We start from the raw sequence: 8,676 nt of genomic DNA, 5'->3' as shown, positions 1-8,676 counted from the left end.
AAAATAATAATAAAATAATTGTTTTAATAAAATATACTCCAAATATTTGGTTCTATTTATTAAATAAAGAAATTATAATAAATGAATGATTTTTTTTTTTTTAATTAATAAGAGGATTGTGGACCCTGTATTTCGGCTCATGCGATTCCACTTGATGGCAAACTCACTTTTTATTGGAAAAATGATTTATTCATTAGAAAATGACTTGGAGTCACCACTTATTTTTGTTTTTATTTTTAAAGAGTAAACAAAATAAGAAAGAAAACCATAAGTGTGACTCTTTACTTTGGAAAAGGTGGTCTGTGAAAAATCGGATCAAGGCTCGGAGGTCAGGTTATTTATCGGGAAGGTACGGTAAAGACCATAACACCCCTCTAAGTCCCTAGAAAAACGGGTATCTACTAATAAAATGAAGCAATCATGACAATTGGTAAGAAAATCAATGGATACCCATAATGATCATGCACATGTGAGAATCAAAACACTCAATAAAGAATGGTCAGAGTGAGAATGGGTGTGTACCTTGACAATGAGCTATAATGCATTATCAAGAAATGGAGTCAATGCACAATTAATGAACATAAAATATGGCTCACATGTCACTAAATAGAATGAGAAATCATCAGATATCACAATTCAATCAGATTTATTCTTAAAGGAAACATTCACTGATGTTAGGCCCTCACCAAAGCCCAATTTATTTTTGCATGAACCGATTCCATGCATTCCACCACTTGGAATTACGAAATTTGATTCTTGCTTATTTAAAAACGTTTTAAAAAAGAGGAGATGTAGAGATGGCTTGCTAGAGAGAAAGATGACAACAAAATTTTTATTGAAAAGTGAATTTTTGGAACCTAAAAATTCTAAGGATGAAAATTTTGAAGAATTTAAATTATTTGAAAAACTAAAATTTGGAAAATCATTTGAAAATTGAAATATGGGAAATTATTTTTAAAATCAAAGAGGAAGAAAAAAAAAATGACACGTAGCCTTAAGGTGGCCATGCAAACCATGCATATGATCCCAGGGGTGCAACTAGGATTGTACTGTGAAGTTGGCGATGGCAAGTGTTGTTCTCTCATCTGGCATGAAGTTATCATTGACCTTCAACAATTTAAATCTAGACTTACTTGCAACTTCAGTAATTTCAAAGTCATTGCCTTCACAACCTTTTCAGAAATTCCCTTCTCAATTTCTTCTTTGGGCTTCTCACAGTAGAGACTCACAATACAACCTTTTGGCTCTCAAGTTGGGTAGTAAAGAAATCACCATGTTCATTGACAATAATTTCTAACTCTACTGTTCAAAAGAGCCTCACTAATTCCAGCATCATCATCTCAGTTATCACTTCTACAACCGTGATCGGCATGCACATGATGAGCATCCAATTCAACTAGATTTCTAGGGAGATCTGCTTTGGCATTATGGTCCTCAGAATGATGTATTGTAAGCTGCTGTTTCTCTCGATGGAATGGTAGGGTCGGCTGTCTCATTTGAACATGGATGTGGTGCAACTTAGAATCATACTTGCTTGAATCAGCAAGAGTAGCGTCAACCATATTACCCAACATTGCATTAGGAACATGTGGAACATTTCTCGAACAATTGTAAGCCAAAGTTAGAATATAATCAGAACCAAGCTGTTCAAGTGGTTATTCATTTCATGATTCATCATCATATGAGCTGCAATACCTGGACTATTAATCAGGATAGGTCATCTCGGTGCCAGATTTCAACATAGCATGCATCAGACACGGTGATTCTTTCAGGAATCGTGAAGGCTTTGGACAATCTCGTCTTCTTCACCGTTCTCACGCCATCAACCAAATGGGTAGGAGATGAGACTTTGGCATTGGACCTTCCATTTTTGGCATGAACCGTCTTCTTGGAGGCAGTGGATGGGTTTATCAAGTTCGGCTATACGTCAAAGGAGTTGCTGGCCTGGGCATTACTGAAACAAATGGAGCTGATGATTTCGGTGTTACTTTTGGAGTGGAAAAATACATTATAGATGGATCTCATTAGTCGCACTTGCAGAATGGGTTCAGATGCCTATGTGTAGGCATACTTGAATGCCTTGAAATTCTACTCAACTCCCATGCAAGTCACCAAGTTTGGAATCATTTAGTAACCCACTTTTAATGGATTCCACAGGGACGACCTAATTCCTTCCACACATCTGATGGTGTTGCAACAAAGGGAATATGTTGACAATCAACAGTAAACCGTAATTCTTCCCCAAGCTTAACATATACCTCCTCCATGTAGAAGTTGCCAACAGTTAAATGAGGAGCAGAAACTTTTTCTATTGAGGATCCTACACCAACTTCAAAAGTATATTCTGTATAATCTTCAAAAGGAGATGGTTAGATGGTTAAACAGTCTGCGCACTTTATTCCCGGTTTATTAAGAGCTACCACTCTAAATGAGAGAACCCATTCCTCCAAATTGTTAGGTCTTCTTCATCCTTCACATCAACATGTATTCAGAACCATGAAGATGATTCCTTTAATAATTCTCAATCAACCCACCCCGCCCTAGAATTTCATAAAAAAAAAAACCCACACTACCCAATTGTAAAGCAGCTGAACATATAAGTGGTCCGACATATTTTTTTTATTTTATCAAACTCTTCATCTTCATTTTGTGGCTTTAAATTGCTTGGAAACATCGCATCTAAAACATCCACCACTTGTGGCTCAAAACCCATGTCAATCATACAATCAACCTCATCTTGAACAACATAATTGCATTGGTTCAAAACAGCATGACGCCTCTCTAGGCAATCAATTAACCACCCAGGTGTCGCAATTACAACCTCACACCCTTGCCTGATCCTAAACCCTTGCTTTTTTATCTACTGACCACCGACAATGGAGACCACTTTGATACTTAAATAATGGCAAACTCTTAGGTCTCATCCTCAATTTGTTGTGCAAGTTCACAGGTAAGAAGAGAAACAAGGATTCGGTGGTGTGTTTAAGGCTAATGGAAGTGGGTGTGACATGGATATGGTAGACGTGAAAGTTAGGACAATGAGGAGTTATAGATGGGCGCGTGCATGAGACTTCATGCACGTTGGAAAATAGGCAACAAAGGGGTAATGAAGGAAATGGATGGTGAATATGGGCATGAAGGGCTTGATGGGCATGTTTGGTATGAGGTTAAAGGTGGAGAAGATGGGTATAGTGGTGAAACAATATGCATGAAGGGTGTGTGGTGTAGAGAAATAAATGGGTTTATGGGATTTAAAGAAAGGGTAACATGCATGGGAGGTTATGAAAGACAAATATGGAAATGGGTATGAAAAGGTGGGCAATGGGTATGAGGATGTAGAGAGACAGGAAGGTAGTGACGGGTTGAGCATGATGGGTAGGAGATGTGAGAGAAACGGGTCTATTTGGGTATGTGAATAATGGAAATGCATGAAGGGGCATGGAGGATAGGATGGCTACGTGGCGGGGTGGTGATATACATGAATGGATCCAATGTAACAGGAATTCTTATTACACGTATGACAAACCAGAGTTGGCTGGTATTGGACTGGGCATGCCTCTTGAGAGCAATATGATTTGCTCAATTTTCATCAGCAAACTCTTCATCAAGCCTCTTATTAGCATCATCTAAACTTTATGTATGGTTTATGCTTGGCAAGAAATCAGATCTTCATGAAAACCATCCATTAAAAATGCTAAGAGTTCCTATGAATCATGTTGATTAGGTCCACTGAATTGTAGTGCAAATCAAGCAAACTTTGTTTTGGATGGTTGGAGAATAACTAGCGTTCGTCCTAATGTCTACAGTTTTCAAAGTACCTTGCCGAATGTTAGGGCTAGCTCACCAACCACACCCAGAGGATTCTGCTAGCTTATCTTTTTATGATTATCTTCATGAAATTATTTAGCTAATTCCGGTACATGAACAGGGCACTATATTGCATTATTCATAAAACAAGCATTTCCCAGATTCAACAACTCAGTAAGGCCAACAATCGACCTTTAGTACTTACGCCATTGAAGAAGAATGACCTGAAGGAGGAGCTACTGTGGGACCTGACTTTGCCATTGAGAAAGATCGAGCATGAGGAAATGTATATTTTGTAAAAGGCAATATGGCTCATGAAGTAAGTGTAGAAAGTCTTGAGGACTTTGATATTGCTGATAGAGTGGGTCATCTGAGTATTCTAGGACCCCAAAAGTCGTCTCAACTCGATTCACCAGGTTTTTATATCATTTCATAAGGCGAAGTCAACGGAATCTCATTTCCTTGAATCGAAGGCAACATATTCACCAATTTCTTAGCAATATGTCCCAGGGTTCCTTCTGTACCCAGAAGTCGGATACTTGAAAAGGAAGCCTTCTATCACCAATCTAGAGAAGATCCCCTTTTAATATCTGATCAAAGTAGAGGTGACATTGAAATGGATTTCTCCATTGGACTGTATTATTTTCGTCATCACCATCAAGAGAAACAATATCACATCCTGTTTGAAGCAAATCTCCTTCATGCCATACTTGCTTGACAACTTTCAACTCCCCTAACGTACAATATGACAATATCTCCAAAAACTCCAACGTTGAGCTTTCTCAAATGCATCCCAATTCAGACGGTCAACCCAAGATATGGTATTCATCAATAAAAAAGAAAAACAAAGCATGTATAAGAGAAGATGTTGTCGTCAAATCCAACCTCTATTTTAATGAAGATCAAGGAGCTTTCAAAAAAAACTAGTGAGAGGGTTCGAATGGTCTTAAAACACAATGCCACTCATAGCAGGAGAAACAAAGACCAAGCAAATAGAAACTGAGAAGCAGGTTTAACACATTAGTAGCCAAAACAAGCATCCAGATATCAGAAAGAAGCATGGTAAGACTGAAAATAAAATAAAATACGATAAAAGTGGAGAACCTAAGGTGCGAAATGATCAAACCTGAGCGATTCCTCCTCTGCTATTCTCTTATAGTCTTTGAAAAGCTCACTCTCGTTTTTCCTCAGGTTATTTCCTCTCAAACAAAAAGCCACAAAAATCTCCCTCAGTCCTTTCTCTTTAAGCTATCTCTTCTAAAAAAAAAAGGCTCTGCAACTCCGCATCTTTCTAGTTCCTTTTCACTCTCATTTTCTTTCTCAAACTTTTTCTTCATCCCCAAAACTCTTTACAGCTCAAAAATATCTATCTCACGCTACCCAAGAAAAGTCTTCTCCTTCTAAATCACAGACATGCTCTCTCCGTCCTACAACCTACCTACTCCCCTACTCATGGTTTAGCCAAGACGTCACTACCGGCTCCCCTATTTCAACCGTCATCCTATGAAGCTCTATGTTCTAGATATCATTCCCCTCGTTCGGAGATGTCCCTCTCTCAACCACCATCATGGCAAGGTGGTGGTCCATGCCACACGTCCATGCATGGAGCTTCATGGATGTTGTCCCCCACTCCAAACGAAATGCTCTCCAACTCCTCCCGGGTGGCCATGAAATGCCCCTTTGATTCAAATTATGAAAACAATAATAATAGATAAAAAAAAACTATGTAACACTTGGTTTGAAATAAAGGGGGTCTACAAGGATGTTTGATAAATGATGATTAAATGTTCTAATACCAACTTAAATCACCGAATTTATTTAATAAGAGATATTTGACTAATCATTTAAAACTAAACATGATAACCTCGTAAGTAAGTGAATTTTTTGAAAACTTAATAATTTTTTATTTTTTATTTATATATTTATTGTTTAAGCCATTTATTTATTTATTTATGAAAGTTATGTTTTTTTTTTTAAATCAAAACTTCTATTATTGGCTCCTTGACTTAATGATGAGGACATATAAAAAATACTCTATGCTCATCTCTGCAATTTTGGCAAATTCTTATAACTCAACTAAAATGCAAGTAACCATCTCCAAACTACCAAATGACATAAATAAATAAACTAATATACTCAATGGCAAAAAGGTTCCAATTTTTAGTTTTAGATTCTTAAGATAAACTAGTGCTAATTTTTTTTTAAATTTTTTTTACCCTTTTCCATGGAAGAAATAATAATAATAATATGCTTTTGGATTTTTTAATTTTATCTTTGAAATGCTTGGCCCAATGATTTTGATATTTTCAAATGTTTGACTAAATTCAAATAGATTACTTTTTACATTTTGTTTTTCAACTCATATAAATCACTTTAGAAAATAAAGTGTGACTCAATGCAACATTATTTTCAAAATAAATTGCTCTTGAAAAAGACATATTTTGGGCCTTAGTTTTTGTGTACCTTGATGATAACTCCTAATTTTGTCATATGGTACATTATATTTCTTTGCATGTTGTCATGATAACTCCTAATTTCTTCATATGATATTTCGCATTTCAAAGGATTCCTAGTTGTACCTTCTTAATAGGATAGACCATTAACTTTTGCAACCTATCCATATGTTACAATATTTTTGCTAATTTTTACCTTTTTCCATGGAAGAAATAATAATACTATGCTTTTGGATTTTCTAATTGTATCTTTGAAATGTGCTTTGCCCAATAATTTTGATATTTTCAAAAGTTTGACTAAATTCAAATAGAATGTTTTTCACCTTTTTTTTTTCAACTCATATAAATCACTTTTGAAATTAAATATGACTCAATGCAACATTATTTTCAAAATAAATTGCTTTTGAAATATATTTGAGCCTTAGCTTTTGTGTACCATAATGATAACTCCTAATTTTGTCATATGGTACATTGTATTTCAAAGAATTCCTAGTTGTATACTTAATAGGATACACCATGCATTAACTTTCATAATTTATGTAGATGTAGTATTTTTGTTAATTTTTACCATTTGGATCTTCTAATTGTATCTTTGAAATGCTTCTCCCAATAATTTCAAAAGTTTGATTTAATTCAAATAGACTATTTTTCACTTTTTTTTTCAACTCATATAAATCACTTTAGAAAATAAAATGTGACTCAATGTAACATTGTTTTCAAAATAAATTGTTCTTAAAAAATACATATTTTGGGTCTTAGGTTTTGTGTATCGTAATAATAACTCCTAATTTCTTTGTATGGTACATCATATTTCCCTACATACCCTAATGACAATTCATAATTTCTTTGTAATGTATAACATTTTTTTTTTTTTTTTTGCATATTGTGATGATAACTCATAATTTCTTCATATGGTACATCATTTTTCAAAAGAATTCCTAACTGCATGTTCTTAATAGCGTACATCAATTTTCATATTTCTTTGCATATAGTGATGATAACTCCAAATTTCTTCATATGGTACATTATTTCTCAAGAGAATTCCTAGTTGCACGCTCTTAATAAGATACACTAACTTTCACAAATCAATCCCTATAAACCAATTAATCTACATGTTAAAGTACTTTGAATAATTTATTACATGATTAATGCAATGAGAATAATATCTGTGGACCCCGCATTTCGGCTCATGCGTTTCCCACTCGATGGCGAAACTCGCTTTTTATTTGAAAAATTATGATTTTTATTGGTTAAGAAAATGACTTGGAGTCGTCACTTATTTTTGTTTTATTTTTAAAAGGGTAAACAAAATAAGAAAGAAAAACCTTAAATGTGACTCCTTATTTTGGAAAAGGCGGTCTGCGAAAAACCGGATTGGGTTCGGGGGTCAGGTTACTTATGGGGAAGGTACGGTACAGACCGTAGCACCCCTTTAAGTCCCTAAATTCGGGTCTCTACTAATAAAATGAAGCAATCAGGGCAATGGACGAGTAAAACAGTGAGTACCCAGAACTATCATGCACATATGAGAATCAAAACATGCATATAGAAATACCAGAATGGGAATAGATACATACCTGGGTGACGAGCCACAATGTGCTATCAAGAAGTGAGGTTAGTGCACAATTAAAGAATAATTTCAAGCATGTCATAGGGCAGAATAGAAACAATCATGCATGGCAACTAAATCAATCAATCAATCAATCAATCAATCAATTATAAAATCATATATGTCGGGCTCCCACCAAAACTCATTTATTTTGCATGAATTAATTCCATAAACTCCATTACTCAAAATTACGGGATTGAATCTATGCTTATTTTAAAACATTTTAAAAAACAAAAGAGTTGTGAAAATTGTTTGCCAGAAAGAAAGATGACAACAAAATTTTACTGGAAATGGGACTCTTGGGTGATCTAAAAAAAATCTAAGGATGAAAGATAGGATGCTTTGAAATGATTTAAAAAAAAAAAGAAGTTATAAAACAAGGATCCGGACATGTCTGATGGGGGAAGTTGAATCGCCTTCTTCTCCCATCCGGCGACAGGCGCCGGATGTGAGATATCCGGAGAAGGCGGAACCTCGGTCGGACAGAATTCCGGATGCGAGACATCCGGAGAAGGTGGAACATCGGCGGGCAGAATTCCGGATGTGAGGCATCCGGAGAAGGTGGAATGTTGGCCGGACAGGATTCCAGATGTGAGGCATCCGGAGAAGGTGGAACATCGGGGGACAAAATTCCGGATGTGAGGCATCCGGAGAAGGTGGAATGTCGACCGGACAGGATTCCGGATGCGAGACATCCGGAGAAGGTGGAATATCGGCCGGATAGAATTCCAGATGTGAGAGATCTGGAGAAGGGTGGGACGATAAATAAATAAATAAAAAAAGGAAATGCAGGCACGACCCCACAAA

The sequence above is a fragment of the Vitis riparia genome, chromosome 13 (genome assembly GCF_004353265.1).
Source record: "Vitis riparia cultivar Riparia Gloire de Montpellier isolate 1030 chromosome 13, EGFV_Vit.rip_1.0, whole genome shotgun sequence".
In the NCBI taxonomy this organism is placed as follows: domain Eukaryota; kingdom Viridiplantae; phylum Streptophyta; class Magnoliopsida; order Vitales; family Vitaceae; genus Vitis; species Vitis riparia.
The sequence above is the reverse complement of the archived record's forward strand: the minus strand, read 5'-3'. Positions refer to the sequence as shown.